Source organism: Nanorana parkeri, unplaced genomic scaffold (assembly GCF_000935625.1).
Source record: "Nanorana parkeri isolate BGI_ZX_2015 unplaced genomic scaffold, ASM93562v1 scaffold263, whole genome shotgun sequence".
NCBI lineage: Eukaryota > Metazoa > Chordata > Amphibia > Anura > Dicroglossidae > Nanorana > Nanorana parkeri.
The window spans coordinates 1170740-1190387 of NW_017306531.1; the positions used below are offsets into that span (position 1 = coordinate 1170740).

Sequence of the window (19648 nt, forward strand, 5' to 3'; positions counted from 1 at the left end):
ACTGGCACTGACTTATCTAACTATTTTTATCTTCTTTTTTTTTATTTAATAATAATATTTTATATAGACATGTAACCCCGCAAAAAATGTATTACGTTTCAGATCAATTTGGATTTTTATTTCTTTCATTTTTCCAAAATTACATTTGGTTCGTTATTTGGATTTCGTATCGGTCCATTTTGGAAAGATCCACAACAGGAAGTCACATGGCTGCCTGTAGTGCAACTCCCAATAGCCAAAAAAAACATCTGATTGGCCAGAGAACAGTCACATGTCCAATTTTAGTTTAGTGTTGCATGAAATTCGAATGAATCTGAATTTTTGTTAAAGGAAAATTCATATGCGTTTGCATTCGCGTTCAAATTTGGAGTTACAGTCACGGCTCTCTGCAGGGACATGATCGAGAAGTAAGCGAGCGATGGTATGTGTTCGCTCAGTTCCCGATCTATTGAGCCGACGTGTGACAGTTTCATTGTCACATGTCGGCTCGAACTATGAGGTTGAATGAAAATCACTCACCTCATAGTTCTCCTTTTTAAAGTGACATTAAAGTCAAAAACTTTTTTCCCTCCCCCCAATGTTAATTAAAGCACTTACCTTAAATTATATCTCTTACTCCAATGTTCCTCTTCTTTCCTGTCCTTCTCAGCCTCCTCTCCAGCACTGCTGCGTGTCTCCGATCCAGCGCTGTCTCCTCTGTCCTTGCTAGTACTTCCTGTCCCACGGTGTATGCATGCGGGTGCACGCGTGCATAGACTTAACTTGTGTCTTTTCTCGTCTCCTGGCCGAAAATCCAAACTGCGAATGCGCCCGCCCCAAGATGCTTTGCGGCCGCCCGAGGATTTTTGGACGGGAGCGACGGGTACGTTTTTAAACCGCTTTTAAAGTAGTATTTAAAAATAAAAAAACTTTTTGCATATATCTACTGCTTATTAGCAGTAGATATATGTAAAAGAAACACTTTAACCAAATTTGTATGTATATCCATTCGGCAAAAAATTTAATTTACACTTTTTTGTTTACATTCTTCTGCTCTTGCGAGGAGAAAAAATAATGTAAATTTCTCCTAAAAGAGCAGAAAAAGATGGGGAACATTATACAACTAGATCACTAGATAATGTGTTTCAGCCAAAGGGGCTCTTTTAGCGGAAACATGTTAGGGGAATTGCTATGTTTGGGTTTTATAGCTTAATTAAAAAAAGTTTTTTTACTGGATCCGGATTCACTGATTACAGTATTTATCCCTTTAACTTATATGCATGTTTTATATTTCTATTACAGTGTACAGTACAGTGTAACGTCATCTTGACGGTTCCTGATTCTGTGACCATGGATTTCGATGCATATTGTTATAGTATAAATTAACAAATATATTTTCCCATTTGTTTCATCCAGAATACTGGGTAGTATATTTCCTTTTTTGAGTCATGACCTGGATTAATTTGTAGGTGCTTCACTTTTTTTATTTTCAATTTTTAGATTGGAAAATATAAAGAATCCCATAATAGTGATCTGTGTATGCACAACTGGAAATAACCTAACTCGTTTTGAATTGTAATGAGTGTAAAAGTCTTCAGCATTATTACGTGGCTTGGATAAGTGTTATGCAACAGGTTTCAATCATACAAGATCCTCACACATAATGACTGGGCAGCTACATATCAAACGTTCCAAAAAGAAAGCTACAATCCAGGGAGGTAAATTGCTGATTCAGTAAAGGAGATAATTCTTAGTGGTCTTGTAATATAATAAAAAACAGCATGCAGTGCCAATCTGCAACTTCTTTAAGTGGTCCTGTGACCAGGGCAGCCATCAGGGGGGTACGGCCGATACTCATGTAAGGGGCCCGGGCAGCCTGGGGGGCCCGCCCGGGTCCCTTACATGACTATCGGCCGACGTTGAAGGGCGAGGAGGCGGAGGCCTGGCCCTAGCAGCGCAGGGCCCCAGCATTGCCGCTCCAGCGGCTTCGAGACCAGCTGGGGCCCCATCAGCGACGCTGCTCGTCTGATGTCGGACTGGCCGGAAGTGACGTCACTTCTGGCCGGTCCGGCGGGCAGACGAGGCCATATGTGCAGGTCAGAGGTGCTAGGAAGGAAAAGAGTGAGGGGAGGGATGCAGCCCTCACCAGCCCACCTGAGACCCCTTCAGAGCCCACCATAGACAGTCGCAGATGGGCTGTGCAGCATCTATAGTGGGCTCTGCAGGGTCACTCTTAGGTGGGTCCTGTGTCCAGCGCGTCACTAAGCCCTGCGTCCAGCGCGTCACTAAGACCTGCATCCAGCGGTGGGTGGGCGGGGGGCCTGGCCTAAAGCCGTGTAAGGGGCCCCAAAATTTCTGATGGCTGCCCTGCCCGTGACTACAGTGAGAAAATTAAGCAAAGTCACCCTGTAAAGATGTTCAGTACTTACCTTTTCGGGAGGAAGACGGGTCAAAGGTAAATATTTGCTCTCTTAAAGAGTGTCCTTCGCAACTACATTCTGACATTTCTGGTTGTATCTTTTAGTTCTTTCCGCTAGCCCAGGGGTAGACAACTCTAGCCCTCCAACTGTGCGTTAACCTCTTAAGGACCAAGACCTTTTTTTCATTTTTTGCTTACACGTTATAATCTACAATTTGGGCCTTAAATGACTTCTAACCCCCAAACATGATATATTTTCTGAAAGCCAAGACCCTGTAGAATAAAATGGCGGCAGTTGCAAATTTTTATGTTGCACAATATTAGGTTACAAGCCTCCCATGTGATAGCATATTGGTGGTGACAGGTGATACTGGAGGTCCACTTTACCGGCCTGTAGAAGCATAGCGGAGTCATCAGAGTCGCTTCTAATGTAAAGCTGGCCTCCGGCTCTACAAATATGAACAGAGTCCCGGCAGCATTTGTCTGTTTAACCCCTGAAGGACCGCGAAGGGATTAACTTAGAATCTCATAATCTCTCTGCCCCTGGGAGCCATGCCTGTGGCTCTGAGTCTTGCAGTGCATCATGGGACTTGTGGTTCCACAAAAGCTAGAGGGCCAGAGATGCCTACCCCTCCAGTAGCAACTACATCATTACAGAATACAGCAGTGACATAGCAGCTACAGGGAGGAATTACAATGACCCACTGGGGATACCCTATCAGAGAGCAGCAGTGATATTAGCTCTTCATAGGAGAAAAAATGTAGCTCATCACCTGTTGGACAGCTAAAAAAGGGACTCATACGTTTTCATATGCTTGTTCTTACATTATAAAAATATTATTAAGAGTATGCAGTGCAATTTTGGGCACACACAAAGGAAGCATAGCTAAAGAAGTGTAGAGGACCTCGGCTTTACAGAAAGATTTAAGGGAAACTATTCCGGTTTGGGTTCAAATGTATTTTAATTATGTTATTTACATGTTGTTACTTATGATATTTTTTTTAAACTGATATTTTGGGATTGATTTACCAAAGGCCAATAGGATGTTCTCTTGGAAATAAAATTTTCCTTTAGCTTAGTCAATTAGATGAAGCTCTGCTAACTTCCGGCATCTAACCATGTGCAAGAAAAAAAACATTTTTGTTATTTTCCTTGTACATGATTGGGTATTCTTTGCAAAGTGAATTGTCACCACATTCACTAAGCTAAGGGGAAAATTCCCTTGCAAAGTGAACAGCCTATTTGTCTTTAATAAATCCACCCTACGATATCTGTTTTTGGCAATTAAGTAAATTCTTTCTTTTTCAAATATACAACTGATACAGGAGGCACCCATGGCACATTATTGACCATTAGGAAAAAGTGAGGGGCGCTGGACTGCTGTTTCAGAACTAGCAGGGGCTAGAGCCCTGGTCTGGAGTGTGAAGGATGTGTGTAGACTGGTGTGAGGCGGGGAAAGCATCTGACACGTTTGTATCAGTCCAAAAATTTGATTTTATTTGAAGTAACGTTAAATAAAAGTTTTACGCATTTCTGTGGTTCAAAGGGGTCCCCCTTCATCAGGGCTAGAAGAGGATATTATTAGGAATATGATAAGTAGATGTTTCATGCTAGTCAGTTTTTTTACATTGATTATAAATCTATGTGTAATGGAAATGAGATCAGTATAAATTATAAATGACACATACTGTATGTCTGCATTAGTAACAGGATCACATTTTAGGTATTGGTACTACAAGATCACATTTAAAATTCAGGAATAAAACATTATCATAAATTAAAAATTAATGATATATGTGCAATCTTCTCAGCAGACTAAAATAGATATTTATATCTATACAACGAATTTTAATCATTAAAATGGTATTTATACATTAGGATTTACAATACAATACAATATATAATACCATTTTTAAAAGCAATTATATTTTCATGTGAGGACTAAAAACCAATATATTTTATAATAGTAGTCTATTCAACATTGTAGACAAAAAAAGCTGGACACACTTCTATCGAATTTCTCTGTTAAAAAAATAATTTTAGGAACGTTTGTTCGATTTTCTAATAGTTAATGGGGTCACATTGACGTTTGTGGAGCAGGATATAAAACCCAAGGAGCAGGATATAACATTTGTCTCAAACAAATGACATTCTAGCAGTGATATGTGGTTTTCATTTGAGAAATTCCATTCATTAAAAAATCGAATGTTGCAATCAAACAAGAGTTTGAACAACATTCATCAAGTCTCTGGTGGCATTATCGAATATTCTGACTAAATTTTTTATGTGAACATTCATACAAAGGTCTACCAGTGTAGGTCCAGCTTTATGGATACATTTAGCAGTATCTGTATTTATCTAAGAACAAATAAAGGAAACCCAAATCATTTAGGGTCTGTTCACACTAGCCCATCCGCTAAAGCGCTGTATGGAGTGTTCAATGTGGTCCCTGTGACCTGCGGTGCCATCCAGTGCTCCGCAATAAAATGCAGAATGTTTACATTTTAATGTGGTGTGAATGGGAGACATATAAAACAATTGCTTTCTGTGTGTCATTGCGGTGATCTGGGTTGATCCGGTGCGGGACAACGTGGGTCACCGCAGTATGTGTGAACGGCTCCTTAAACAATTATACGTCTCTTTGGAAAATGTATTGCAGCGTTGCTTTGTGCCCACATTATAAAAAGCAGTGGGAGGTGAATATTATTGCCTTTAAAATGTTTCACCACTTCTGCAGTCAGATTTGAGAAATCCCCTCAATGTTTGTTATGTGTTGAACGCTTTTTTTCTCCTCAGTATACACTCGGGAGGGAAACATTTCATTTTTTTATCCGATTAACCGATTAATCGAACTTAATAATCGTCCAACTAATCGATTTTGAAAATAATCGTTAGCTGCAGCTCTACTGAGGTTACACAGGTTGAGAACCACTGCTTTAGGCGATCCCTTAAGACTCCTCTCTTCATGGAAGCCTACCCCACCTCAACCTAACCACTCAACCATCACGTTCTCAAACAATTCCTCCCAACATAGCTACCTCCTCATGTATCACTTGCCCCTCCCTTTTAGATTGTAAGCCCTCACGGGCAGGGCCCTCCTTACCATCTTGTCTTGAACTGTATTGTGGTTGTAATGTCTTCTTTATATTGTAAAGCGCTGCGCAAACTGTTGATGCTATATAAATCCTGTATAATAATAATAATGTGAAATGTACGGTCCTCTTGGGGCCTGGTGCATGATCCCTAAGGCCTTGTTCACACCAAGCGCGTTCCAGGAGCAGAGCAGTTACAGACCGGAGTAGAGCTGCAACAGTTAATCGATTTAGTCGATTAAAATCGACGATTGAAAACGTTGGCAAGTTCCCATGTATTTCTCCATCCACGCTAACAATCTGCCCAAAAACCGAACAAAAACATTCTAATGTATACCCAGCAACTGGAAAAGTGGAAAGTTGTTCACTTTAAAGGGGTTCTAAACCCTCCATTTTTTTTGCCTATATCTACTGCTAGCAAGCAGTAGATATAGGCAAAAAGTAAAAAAAAAACAAAAAACGCGCTTTAACAGCGGTTCACACTTGAAACCCTGTTTTCGTTGCGCGCTCCCGCCCGAGGATCCGAAACTGCTCCGACGGCCGCAAAGCATCTTGGGGCGGGCGCATGCGCAGTTCTGATTTTCGGGCGGGAGATGAGCAGAGACGCAAGGTAAGTCTATGGACACTTGTACCCACATGCACACACCGTGGAATCGGAAGTGCCAGCAAGCAGAGAGGAGTCAGCGCTGGATCGGAGAGCCGCCGCACCACTCGGGACAGATGAAAACATCAGGAAAGAAGAAGAAGATCGGGTTAAGAAACCTCATTTAAGGTAAGTGCTGACATTGACATGGGGGGAAGGAAACATTTTTTTGACTTTAATGCCACTTTAAAGTTTACCACAACCGACATAATGCTCCTTGCAATTGCAAGAAAACAAGTTTAAAGCGTATCTAAATGCAAAAACATCAATTTAATATGTAAAAGCTTATCAGTCGTGACAAGGTTTCCTTTTTTTTTCTTTTCACCTAGTGATTCTGCTATTAACTCTCCCCCGTTGTGTTGTATCCATTAAGGAGCAGCATTTCTCACTCTTGTCTGCTCTCCTTATTTGCACTACGAATACCTCCCTCTCTCCTTATCTCAATTACACAAGGGGGAATTGTTAGTAGTAAACAGAAGATATCTGGGAGAGCTTATACATTTTTTGGAGATTTCAGTCTAATGCACAGGAAGTTACAAAAGACTCTGGAATTCTGGCAAGATCAACAGGTATTTTGTTTGTACAGAAAAAGGACTTATCCTGAAAAAAACAAATCGCATCCTATTGTCAGGTGTTTTTTGTTTTCTTTAGGTTGACATGGAGCATTTTTTTACCTAATTTTTTTTTCATATGCTTAAAAATATCGGATTAAGATACTGGATTTCTTCTGAATCAGACGATGTGATAAACTGCACCCCATACAACGAGCGTGGGGGATTGTCAGCATTGTGTAACTAGTTTATGGAAGTGGGAAGACTCGCTCACTTATAGGTACCTCATCCATATATAAAAGAGAAGTGGACTTTTTAGGTACCCAAGGATTCATTCATATACATGTAAAATGTGAATTCTTTATTTTACAATAAAAAAAACACTTGATTGATACTATTTACAAACCAAGACATCTGAACAATGAGATAACCTTTGTGTACGGTATTTTACCATGTGTGGCCACCTTTTAAATTTGAATGGCAGTACAGTAGTCCCAGGAGTCCAACGGGGCTTATTGAGGCTTGTTGTTTGGAAATTGAAGGGCCGACGGCCACACAGTATGCTTGCTTACCTCCCAGCAATGGGCGAAGCAACCCTCATTGTTTTCATGTTTGCGCTGAGCACCTCCTGCAAGGTTTTATAAGGTGACACGCAGATCATGAGAGTTCACGCAGTCACAAGGTGAAACCACACACCATTTCCTGGTTCTTACTGAGCTACATCTGTTTATGCACTCCTGACTGACTGCCTTGAAAACACTGTAACTGACACCTCAGATATAGTTGAAGCTTTTTGCATTTTCTACAGAATTTTCTTCTTGCGCAGTGAAATATTACACTGGGGGCAAGCAAAAAAAAAAAGCCAAACAACGATATAAAGTCATACATGACTGCTTTCTGAAAGCTTTAACTGCAGCTTACGGATGTCTTTTTTTTCCCCCAAGACATTTTTATTTCGTAGAAGTAAAGAACGATGCAAAATACATGATGACTTTAATGATCACAAACATGCGTTGCTGCAATGTTCTCAAAGATAGCTGAAAATTAAAACAATAATAATAAAGACCTAAACACATACATTTTTCTCGCCATGGGCCTAAACCTGGCGGGTCTTGTTACACCTTTGTCTGGTTATTTCTGGAGGTAGAACATTACAGTTTTATTTCCTTTTGTGTACCTGAAAATTTGTAATCTCTTCTCAGAATCCTTCTGTCAGCAGTGGTAGTCCTCTCATAGTGCTGGAACCTGAGATAAAAGAAAGAACTGTATTTACCATAATGGCACTCATGGGCCTTTGACAACATTTACAGATCGTTATATCTTTGTCCTTGTATTGTTTCTTTCTTTTGACCATCTCTAGATATTAGTGGCCATATTTAGCAAAAATATGTAGGAGTGAATGAGGTGCAGGAGGAGTCAGAAGGCCTTTCATAGTTATGAAAGCAGAACTCCAGGCAATTTTTTTCTTAACCCTTGCAGTGGGGCTACCCCCACACTGCTAAGGTTAGGTGCTTGTTTTTGTCTAGGTGCTAAAAAAAAGAAAGTTATACTCACTTGATCCTTTGAGCTGCTCTTAGATCAGTACCTGGAGCCTCTCTCCCCCTCGGCTGCAGAGGTCTAAGGATCCTTGAGTCATCATGTTCTATGCACAGTGTATAAGACGTGAGGTTGCCGAAGGCCATACCATCGCTGCAGAGGAGGAGGAGAGAGAGGCTTCAGGGACTCAAGTAGCAGGCTGCTGGCTCCACAGTTCAGGTGAATATAACTTTTTTTTTTTTAGCACCTAGACACAAAGGAGCACTTGTTTAAGAGTTAAGAAAAATATTGTCTGGAGTTCTGCTTTAAGCCATCTCTCCTTTCTCTTGTTTGGTGAGCTGTACAGTTGCATGTAAAGCAGAACAGCATGCTGCCCCTAATAGTACATTATTGCAGAGTTGGCCACACACTGCTCGAGTTTCGGAATTTTGTCAGCAGGACTGGAAATTCTAGCAGTGTATGCCCCCCGTTCGACAAACGTGTTTTCAAAAATAAACTTATGTCCAAGAAGCTAGTGGGGAAATTCTCACAACGTAAAAAATTATCGGTGTATTCTGACAGCTGTACACACGCCACTGTCAGATTACAATATACAATAGCCCGGTGGGGGGAATTGAGCCTTTTTTGACTTTCAGCCCCCAGGGATAAATTAAAAAAAACAAATAGTGTACAGCCAGCCTTAGATTTTAGTAAAATAAACACATGATACAATGGATGGAGCTATATAAAGGTCATCATCATTGAGGCTAGGCTCACACCTAGGTGATTGCGCTGGTGAGCTGTTTTCTCGTGGTTGACTCACGTTTTTGTTTGGGCAATTTTGCTTTGAAAACTGTGTGTTTTTCACGACACGACAACCGCCCGAAAATAGCTCGTTTTTGTGCGACAGGCGATTTTTAACGCACAACAAATCGCAAAGGTGTAAACTGTTTCCACGTAATAAATCGCTTAGGTGTGAACCTAGCCTTAGTTGTGCTTTTAGACATGAGGTCCAAAGTTAGCCTTGGCATGAGGCACTGGTTTTCAACCATTGTTTGGACCCTGCTTAAACTGGGATTTTCAAAATGACTTCAAAGTACATTTTTACTTCAATTTATTATTTTACAAAGTTTTACTACAAAATTTTGTTTTTAAAGGACAACTATCATAGAAAAGTATTTGGATAACTGTAAATGGATAATGCATGTAATAATAGTATTACATTACATGTAATAGTATTACATGCAAATAAGGTTGTCCAGCAAAAGTGATGGTGACAGGGGTCTGTAACACTGCTAGGGGTTTATAAGACTCATTGTCCATTTGTATGTATACACTGCTGCTTGTTAACATAGTGTTACAATAAGGCAGCCTATTCAAAATGCACGCATCAAAACACAGTGAAAATTGGACATGTACCACTTTTTTTTTACAATTCAGTTCAACACAGCCCAAAATATGTAGGTTGTGCTGCTCTGCAGTGTAGGTGTGTTAGGGGTGTTGTATTAGTGCCTTGTGGTGCCATTAACAATAATTTCACCACAAAGCAACATTGTACATGCATTGCTAATCGTTGTTAAAACATTGTATGGTTAAATTTTCTTGCTCTTGCTAGGAAAAAAAAAAAAAGTACTGCATAGTGTACTTTTTCAGTGCACACCACCCCAATGCTGTGATATTAATTGAGCCAATTGATTTTAAAGGCAAATTGCCTTGTGTGCATTGGGGCTGCTCTGGAAAAAGCCTTAACCCTAAACGTTTTAATTACATGAAGTATTCAGAATACAATATTTTTGCGATAGTGGACCAATCGTTTAAAATAAACTTGTACTCAATTTTTTACATCAAGTCTAAATTCTTAAAAGGGTCTCTGTAATTTCTGTGACGTTTGCTGCCCTTGTTATGGGACATCATTGAAGAACACAGTTTAAAAAAACACTGGGGCAATAAATATGTTTTCCTTAAAAAGGATGATGATTATTGAATTCCAGTTGGAAGCTGAGAAAATCAAGTAAATGACTAAATTTATAGGTACATCAGTCAAAGTGCATATTGGAAACAGCTCAAGTGGTTTCAGTGGTATACCTTTGTTCCCATTGGCACAATCTAGTATAAAAAAAATAATCTGCATTTCCCCTTTAACGCCTTGTTGATAATACAGTAAATATCTCCGTTAATCCTATTGTCAGGTTCTATGTCCATAACAGGAACATTAAAAGGGAAGAGCGGTGTTTGCATGTTTAATCATCTTGCGCATTTGCTTTGCCTGTGGAAAAAAAAACAACTTGCAGATGACTTCAGAGTTCCTGCTCTGAGAAAACCTTTCCAACTTTTTTAAACAACACAACTTTAGCTTTTTCTAATGGGTTGTGGTGCACATTCTGTAATTTCATTTCCCGGTACTGACTGTATTGTACCTGTTCCACCTTCGCAAGCGTCTGGCTCAGAAGATCTTCAGATAACAGACATCTTTGTGGCAGTTTTGAGTCTTTGCTGCTTCCTGCAGTTTTCACCAGCTGCAAGTTCTGAACAAAATGGCACAAAAAGAGAATGTACTGTTTTGGATTTGTTCATTAATTGACATAGCCGTGCTAGGGTACACCATGGTGTGTGCGGAAAAGTGTTTGAAATATTACCATCAATTTCCATTATGCTGTGAAAGTGGAACTTAAGATAGAAAACATTTGACAAATGTGAAGTGCTTACTGTTTTGTAAGCAACTTTGAAACAAATATGCTGGGCCTTCCTACCTACAAAATTCAACAATTGTTAAAGCTTCTTTAAAGCTTTCTACGGAATTATAGATAATAGAAGTTGTTTTTGTGCACATTTCCTTTTTTTTTAAAACATTTTTTAAAAAGATTAACAGTGTTATTCACTAAAGGGTAAAGAGTTTGGAGAAGGCAGGAGAAGTGAACAATCTAGGCCAAAATAGCTGGAAAAATTCTTCCGAGTTCAGCTATGTTGTCCTAGATTGTTCACTTCTTCGGCCTTCTCCAAACTCTCTTCACACTTTTGTGAATAACCCTGTATATATATTTATTTATTTATACAAACGTGAAAGAAAACATTACATAGGAAATAAAAAATTAAAGAAGAACAACAAAACATAGCAGACAACATTGCAATCCCCTTCCCCATAGGTACAAAATCTGCCCACAACGTCCACCAAAATATCAAATGAACAGTCAGATACTGGGAAAGTCAGTGATAAGGTGGTGCAGACAAGTTGTAGATGAATAGACTAGAAGGCCAGGGTAAGGAAGGAGAAGGGCCAGAAGAAAAAAAAAAGACACCAAGAGCCAGAGGGGAAAGGAAGAGAATAGTAGGCCATAAGATGAAAATATAGGGGAGGTAGCAGGGGTGCCTGAACCCACATAAGTATAGCGAAAGCCTGAGCAAACAGAAACTCCAACTTAGGTGTTTCTTGGAGGGGGGTGCGGGAGAGACAAGCTAGTGCTTTGGATAGTGATGACATGATATGTCTAAGGATTCCAAACATCAGAGAACTGGGCAATGACGATCGCATAGACCGGCTTTATGTTCCTCCATTCGTCGCAGGTGCTGCATTCCCTCAAACCATTCCTCAAAAGAGGGTGATGTAAGGGTATATAAATCTTCAGTGACGTGGACTAACAGCTCTAGCAGCCATTAAAAAAGAAACTACAGAAAATACAGATTGAAGATATCGGTCCAAAAAGAGGTGACAAAAGGACACTCCCACCAAGTGTGCAGGAGAATCCCTAGATGGGAAAAACAACGCCAACAAGCCTCAGAGACCTGGTGAAAAATACAACGCAGAGTGCTTCAAAGGGGGTTAAAGCTCTATCTTTAACCCCTTTTGTTAAAGATAGAGCTTTAACTCCCTCTATCTTTAACTAAGAGGTCAAAGCTCTCCGGAATGTCATTCATCGGATCAAAAAGGTGTAGAAGTCCCTTTTAGTTCTACACCTAAACATTTTATTAAATGTTTCATTTCTTTTTTTAAGCCAAGTAATTAAAATATTACATGCAAATGTCATATTGTTTTTATCCATCCAGCAGGTCGGAGCTCCAGTCTTCTTATTGCATATGAAGCATTTAATTATTTTCATCTATGCTGAAAAGTGTGAATTCTCCAGTTGATTATTCTTTAGTAAGAGAAATCACTAATAGACATGCCAGTGAAACAAGTGTTTCAGCTGAAAGATTTCCCTTTTTCCTGTTTCAGTGACAGCACAAAATATTGGATTTTCTCTCAACTTTCAGTCCCAGTGACAAAAATTTGCCAGCACAGAGTGGGTAAAACCAGGGCCGGCCTTTAGACGCCCTGTGTGAGAAAGCTCTACAACGTCCCTCAGTGACCACACCCCTCAGTAACCACACCCCTCAGTGGACGCATTTTTTCCAATATCCGCACCATTTAATGACTCCCATTTTGTTAAGCCCCAAAGAAACCTATTAAAAAGTATGATAAAAATAAAACTTTTATTCAAAGGTATTACATTTGTAGGCACAAAAGAAGTATTCTTAATAAATAAAACAACAGAAAGCAAATAAGTGGTAAACAATAAATGCCAAACGAAAATAGAGTATATAAAAATAAAGTGTCAGGATGTCCTGCAGACCCTTTTTTCAAGTAATGCATCTAAAAAGGTAAAAATAAAAAACAACACAAAACCTAGACTACGTGTTATATTGATGAATTACTATTTGCCCGAATATACAACAAATTTATTCGCGCACATAATAATTTGAAAATGTGCGGTGGCCATGTTTGCCACCGGTGCGTTCTGCTGAAGCGTGCCACCATCTTGGAGGCGGGGAGCATGATGTCACATGATGCCATGCATGCATGTTTGATTAAAACGAATGAAAACGTTTTTAGTTTTCATTAATTTCATCTGAAATTAATTTTTAGTCTTTGCACATGTCTAATAATATGTGGGGGGGAGGGGGGTAATTTTTTCATTTTTTTATTATTAATTTTTTTTTACTGTTGGGGAGCTTTGGGGAAATATTAGGGGTTTAAACAGACCCCTGACATTTCACTTTTAAAATAGAAAAGAAATTGAGGACATAAAGTTTTTTTTCTGCAGCCTCAGCACTCAATGAATGGGAAGCACTCAGTACAGAGGCTTCCCATTCATTCAGAAACTGATGATAGTAAAATATCCACTATCACCAGTTTCTGAATGGGGAGGAGCCTCTGTTGTGAGTGCTTCTCCCCATTGAGAAATTCATGAATGAACAGGAAGTGATGTAAATCACATCCTGTATATTCATAACTGGGAACACATAGTACTCTGTGTCCCCAGTTATTTACAAACATTGGAGTGATCAGACGATCGCTCCAGCGTTTGTTCCGCACACACAGAGAATCGGTAAATGTCACAGATATTTACCTATCCTCCGCTCGGCCACGCACACAGCCACTGTCATCCTGAAACTGACAGGATGACAGCGGCTGCTCTCTCTCTTCCCTGCTTGGCCGTCCTGAAAGCTGCGGCAGGCTTCAGCTGATAGTTTCTCCTCGCAACCGAGGACATGCCGGATGGCCAGCGGTAAGAAGGAGAGAAGCCACCCCGAGGACGAGCTGTGTCGGCCATCTGGCGCCCTTGTTGCCACACCTCGAACACCCCAAAGGCCGGTCCTGGGTAAAACTCTCTATCAGGGACACTGCCTATAAAGCAACAATGGCAAATGCTCAGATCAATCAATTATAATCTAGCAAAAACAATGACAAAACCTGACAGCAGTTCCACCCCTTTACTTCCCTATCCATCCAAAATAAAAAATAGCTTTATATACACTTTTTAAATACTCTCCCCTGGCATTGTAATATAAAAGTAAATAGTCTTTCAACTGATTACTAAATGTAGTTATAATTTGCTGGGTGCTTGATCACCTTCCTGCACTCAGACTGCTGAGCAGACCATAAATAAGCACCAGCACATTACTGGGTCATCCCTCAGTAGCATCTATAAGCAAATTTCCAGTGTTAGAATTACACAGTAGGCCTTCTTTTTTAGTTTTTTAAAATACACGTAACTTTCCATTACAACAGAAACATCTATAGTCTTCTATGTCTCACCCTTTCACATGACTATACATCTCAGATGCATTCATCACAGCATTCTCACTGCTTCAGCACATGTCTAGGCACAGTTATAGGAAATAACGGCCACCTGCTTTTCTACCTTGGCACAAGCACTACCGTGTTTCCCCGAAAATAAGACACTGTCTTAATTTTTTTGGCTCAAAAAAACACACTAGGTCTTATTTTCGGGGTAGGTCTTATTTTTTTTTTAATGTGCAACAATCCAATATTAATGCAAATCCAAATTAAATCATCCAAAGTGGCAAAGTTAAGAATAGGGTGATCAGGGCAATCAGGGGTACCTTTCCAAGAGCAATTTGGTAACCAATCGCTGGCCAGAATGAGCAAAGTGCGCTTTTACTATCGATTCCTCACAGGCGGAGTGCATTTATTATCACTCCACCTGTGACAGGAGCCAGCGCTATAGAGGAAGCATTGGCTTATGCGGCTTTGCTCCCTCCGCTGCTGCCTCGCTTCCTCTAGCGTTGGCACCACTGATTCTCTCCGCGGCTCTTCAAGTTTCCCCTTATGCCACCACAGGCCCTGGGAAAGATCACAACTAGGTCTTATTTTTGGGGTAGGTCTTATATTTTAGCAATTCCCAAAAATAGTACTAGGTCTTATTTTCGGGGTAGGTCTTATTTTTTGGGGAAACAGGGTACATATTGACTAGGTCTAGATTGGGTGCATGCATGGCAAATCAGAGCGTTGCCGAAAATCTCCATAATGTAAGCACTGCCTAGCCTTCCTCTGTTGTCAGTGAGATATTGGCAATAGCTGTAACTGAGCCGTGTAGTTCTTTGGGTAATTTTGAGAAAGAAGGAAAGGAATGCTGGGATGCTTTTTTAGATGTACAGTAATTAATGTATAATGAAAAGGTGTGTTTTTTATTTGCCTGTTCAGTTTTTGTCACGACATAAGAATCCCATTATCTTCAATAGGGCCCATTCACACCAATGAAATATGCTGCAGTTTATCTTCACGCATGTTGTGTGGCACAGATGTGAACGGGGGCTTTAATCAACAACTTTTCCCAAGTCACATGGGGTTATAGAGGTGTGGCTTGGCAGCTTTCCTATACCATGTGGAACGAAGTTCTACTTATCTTGTAAACAATAAAAACCCGTCTCCTTGATAACATCTCCTGCTCAGGTTTCAGCTCTTTTCCTGTAGTCTATGCACAGTTCATAAAGGAATAATTCAATTGTCCTGCCTCAAAGAGCGATCATATTGCTGCATGAAATCAGGATGTCTTTACAGGAAAATATGTATGGCATGTTTTATATTCTTTCCACACCTAAAGGCATAAGGTTAAGGCTTTGATTTTTGAAGGTAATTCCTACCACTCAGTCATGTGCTTTTGAGTAACAAGAAGCCTTTGAAATATTTGTGGCATGTCCAATGGAAAGCATATTGACAGTGCCAGAGCCAGAGGGCCTTGAGAAGCATTGCAAAACACCGTGCTCCTTTCAACTGTAAAACAAAGAGTCCTGAAATCTACAGAATGATGCAAATTGTGTAGACCCGTGGGACTTCCTTTTTATTTGTATTTTTTTTAATTTTGCCTGATCTTGCTCTGACATACATATTTTTTTGTGTGTCTGCCAGGAAATGCAGCAAATGTATTACATTCTATGAATTTACATAAATCCACAAGTGATTGCCCCTTGTTTAAAAGGAACCTGTCGGTACAGAAATATTGGAGCTGCTCCCACTGACTTATTTTTGAGGGTGCCTGCTGTCATCTCCGTTTTTACTTCCCTACTTAGTGTATGACTTACCTGGTATGGGCATGTGTATATGAAGTGTTAAGATTTTCTGTGATTGTGCATGCATTGAAAAAAAGCCTGTGCATCACACAGACATGTCAACACTTAATAAACACACGGAGCTCTGAAAACAGTCCTTAATCCAAATACCCATGTGAGCTAGCCCTCTGACAGACATAGTCACCTTGCCCATGGCAGTATCTGTAAAGGGCTCCCCCCTTACCCATTAATGCTTACCTTGCTTGCCCTCTCCTGCCACTCCTTCCTCCATCACAGCGGGCAAAATATCCCCAGTTTCTGCAGCTGATGGACGCTAGGGGAAGCAGTGACATAATTCCCTCTATCATGTAGCATTGCTCGGGCCTTGTGATTGGCTGCTAGTCCCCAGCACATAGGAGCAGGTCACATGTTCCCCATGCCTGGAAGTACCAGGTATTGTTGCCAGCTGTGACGAAGGAAGGGGCAGTGGGGGGAGAGGGACTGTCAAGGTAAGTATCAGTGGGTTGGTAGTGGGGCCCTTTTCAAAGACACTGTCACTTTGCCCTAAATGAAACAGAAAGGAAACATTTCTGCCCTGGAATGTTGGTAGGCCCTCAACATCATGACTTACAATGCTGGGCCTACGTTTGCTACTGGTCCTGCACTGTAAGTAATTGACACAACCAGAAAAGTGGAGTAGCTTTGAAGGGATCCGTCATAAATACCAGATCCATCAGGGAGAAAGATATAAGGTAAGTATTACCTTGTGTTTGAGCCCCCTCAGACAGAACTAGCATTTTGATGTTCATATGCGAGGGGATAATGCACATTTAATTCATTTGGCCAGTCCAGAGTTGGGCTTTAAACCAACCTTGTTGATAGAGTAAAAAATAACGCTAGTAGTAAACTAGTCATATAAACACAGTGTTCTTTCAGTCTGGGGACGAGTACATAAATCTGGCAGCCTCCTTAGACTTCATGAAGTGGGAAATTGGATTTCTGAAATTTAAAAAATGAAATGAGTAACCTATAACAAACCACTATAGTATTGGCATAGTACTGATTGGTATTGTGTTTGGCCCTCTCTCTGTCCATATTCTTTGCTTTTTCTTATTTTCTCCTTTCAGACATCCCAACCTGAAAAAAATCATTTCAGGTAGCTACCCTTCTCATTTCACTAAGGGGCACATAATTTAGAGACACAGGAGGATTGGACAGCCTGGTATAACCCCTCCCACTCCCAACATGCGTCAGTTTCTTGTTAATGTCCTAGGAGGATGGATATATTTTCTCTGTTGAGAAAAGTTTTTAACTATTTTTACTAGCCATTTTCTCTTTTCCACTGGAATGTGAACCCTGGGCCCTTGTTGCCAGGCATTTGGAGCTACTATATTTATTGAAACCGTTGATCGCCACAATTACCACCTTTTTTTTCCTTCGGTTTCCATGGAAAAGATTAGCACAGTGAAGAATTAAGTGCTGAGTCACTAGCAGGAGTGTCGCGTGCATGTTCCTGCTTTTTCAGTGTAAGATAGCATCTTCCCACCATTTTTCTTATTTGAATGAAAGAGACATGTGGTTCCACCTTGGTTAGCCCTTGCTGCCACCTATAGTGACCTGGTTACCTCCAACCATTTGAATCTCTCCTGCATTCTGCAGCTGGTTTGTGAGTAACCATGGTTTTTATGTGGTGTTCTCTGTTAAGCATTGCAACATGTTGGATCCCAAGCTCAAGTGGAGCAGTCCTTCTGCATCAGGTCTCTCTAGCTCACAATCAACTAACAGTTGCAGGAGAGCCTGCAGTATCCCTCATGAACCTGTCAATGACATCTCGGAATCTGCCTTATCTTCGTAAGGTTTGGCCTCCTCCTCTGCCTTATCTAGGAAGGAAATCTTGCAGCTTTGCTGGATGTTATGGACCAAAATGCAACTATGATTACTGACTTAAGAAGGGAGAGGCTGTTAGCATACTTGTATTCCTCCCACCCGGGATCATTGTCTGACAGACCTGAAGCTGTAGTAGCCTTAGCTTACGGCTGTGGAGACTGTGTCTGATGAAGAGTCTCACAAATCCTTGATGGATAATTTTGCCCCTGAGGAGCTGCAGGCAGCTACCATAGCTCCCAGGCTTAAAGATAACATATCAGGTCTTATTGACGCGGTGCATGCCATCTTTAAAAATGGAAGAATAGCCTGCAGCTTTTACTAGTCCGGGATCCCTGAGAAAACTCAAAGACGATCTGTATAAACTCTTCCCTCCCCCTAAACATTTTACAGACTAGTACTTTATTGAGGAAGTCTTCATTAAGAAGTGGCACGTTCCCACTGTGGATCTGGCAATATCCCACATTATCATTATTATACTGGATTTATGGAGCGCCCACAGATTGTGCAGTGCTTTACAATATAAGTAAGACATTACAATATAGTCCAGTCTCATGTCCTGCTTATACAGCTTTTAATTAATATTATCATACAAGATTTATAAAGCTCCAACAGTTTGCACAGCGCAGTTCAAAATAGAGACAACTAGAATACAATTCAAGGCATGAGGGTTGGAAAGGCCCTGCTTGTGAGAGCTTACAATCTAAAAGGGAGGATCAAGTGATACAAAAGGTAATAACTGTGAGCAGATGAGTTTAAGGAGAAAATAAAAGTTCAGTTTTATGTAGAGGAAGTATAGACTTCTTTGAAGAGATGAGTTTTCAGAGATTGCTTTAGGATGGACAGAGTTGGAGATAGTGGGAGAGATTGGGGGAGGGATTTACAGAGGATAGGATAGACTCCGGAAAAGTAATGGAGGCAAGCATAGGAGGAGTCGATGAGAAAGCAGGCTGTCTGGGGAAGAGCGAAGAGGACAGTATGGATGATATTTTTAAAATGAGGTTGGTGATGTAGTTTGTGTCAGAGTTGTGGGTGGCTTTGTTTATGGCAGAGAGGGTGGTGAACACTGAACAGCTGGTAAGGTGGATGAGTCTGGCAGCAGCTTTCATGATAGACTGAATGGGGCATACTCTGTATAAAGGTAGTGTTTATAAAGGTAGGCCAACTAGTTGCAATAGCTAAGGCGTGTGATAGCAAGGGAATTAATTAATAACTTGGTAGTGCCATTGGTTCAGATGGGGCATATTTTGGAAATGTTATGGAGATGAAGGTAGCAGGATTTAGACAGTGATCAGATGTGGGGTCAGAAGGAGAGGTCAGAGGTACATGGGGAGACTGAAGAGGTGATCTGAGGAGTAAAGGGATAGAAAGATCTGGGTGTTATCAGCATGCAGATTGTATTGAAAGCCATTGGAGGTTATGAACTGACCACAGGAGAGGAGGTGTAGCTAGAGAATGGAATAGGTCCAAATCAGAGCCTTGGGGGGGGGGGGCTATGGAAAGAGGAAGAAGAGATGGAGTTGTAGCTGATGCTGGGGGAGTGCTTAGATAGATAGGACTAGAACCAGGAAAAGCAGAGTCTTGGAGGCCAAGTCAAGGTAATAGATTGTAAGTTGTTTATACGGGTGGGTCCAGCGAGGTCTTTTTAAGTATGGGCGTGCCAAGTAAATGTTTTATGGGCAGCTTTTGAGAGCATAGAATAGAGCAAGAGGGGGGGGGGGGGGGCGGGGGGGTTTT

General features: G+C 40.7%; 1 protein-coding gene across 1 annotated transcript in view; it reads left to right on the top strand.

Moving 5' to 3' along the window:
• The window catches only part of LEKR1 (leucine, glutamate and lysine rich 1), a 36524-nt gene that overhangs the window by 15266 nt on the left and 1610 nt on the right, over positions 1-19648 (top strand). The window lies entirely within an intron of this gene.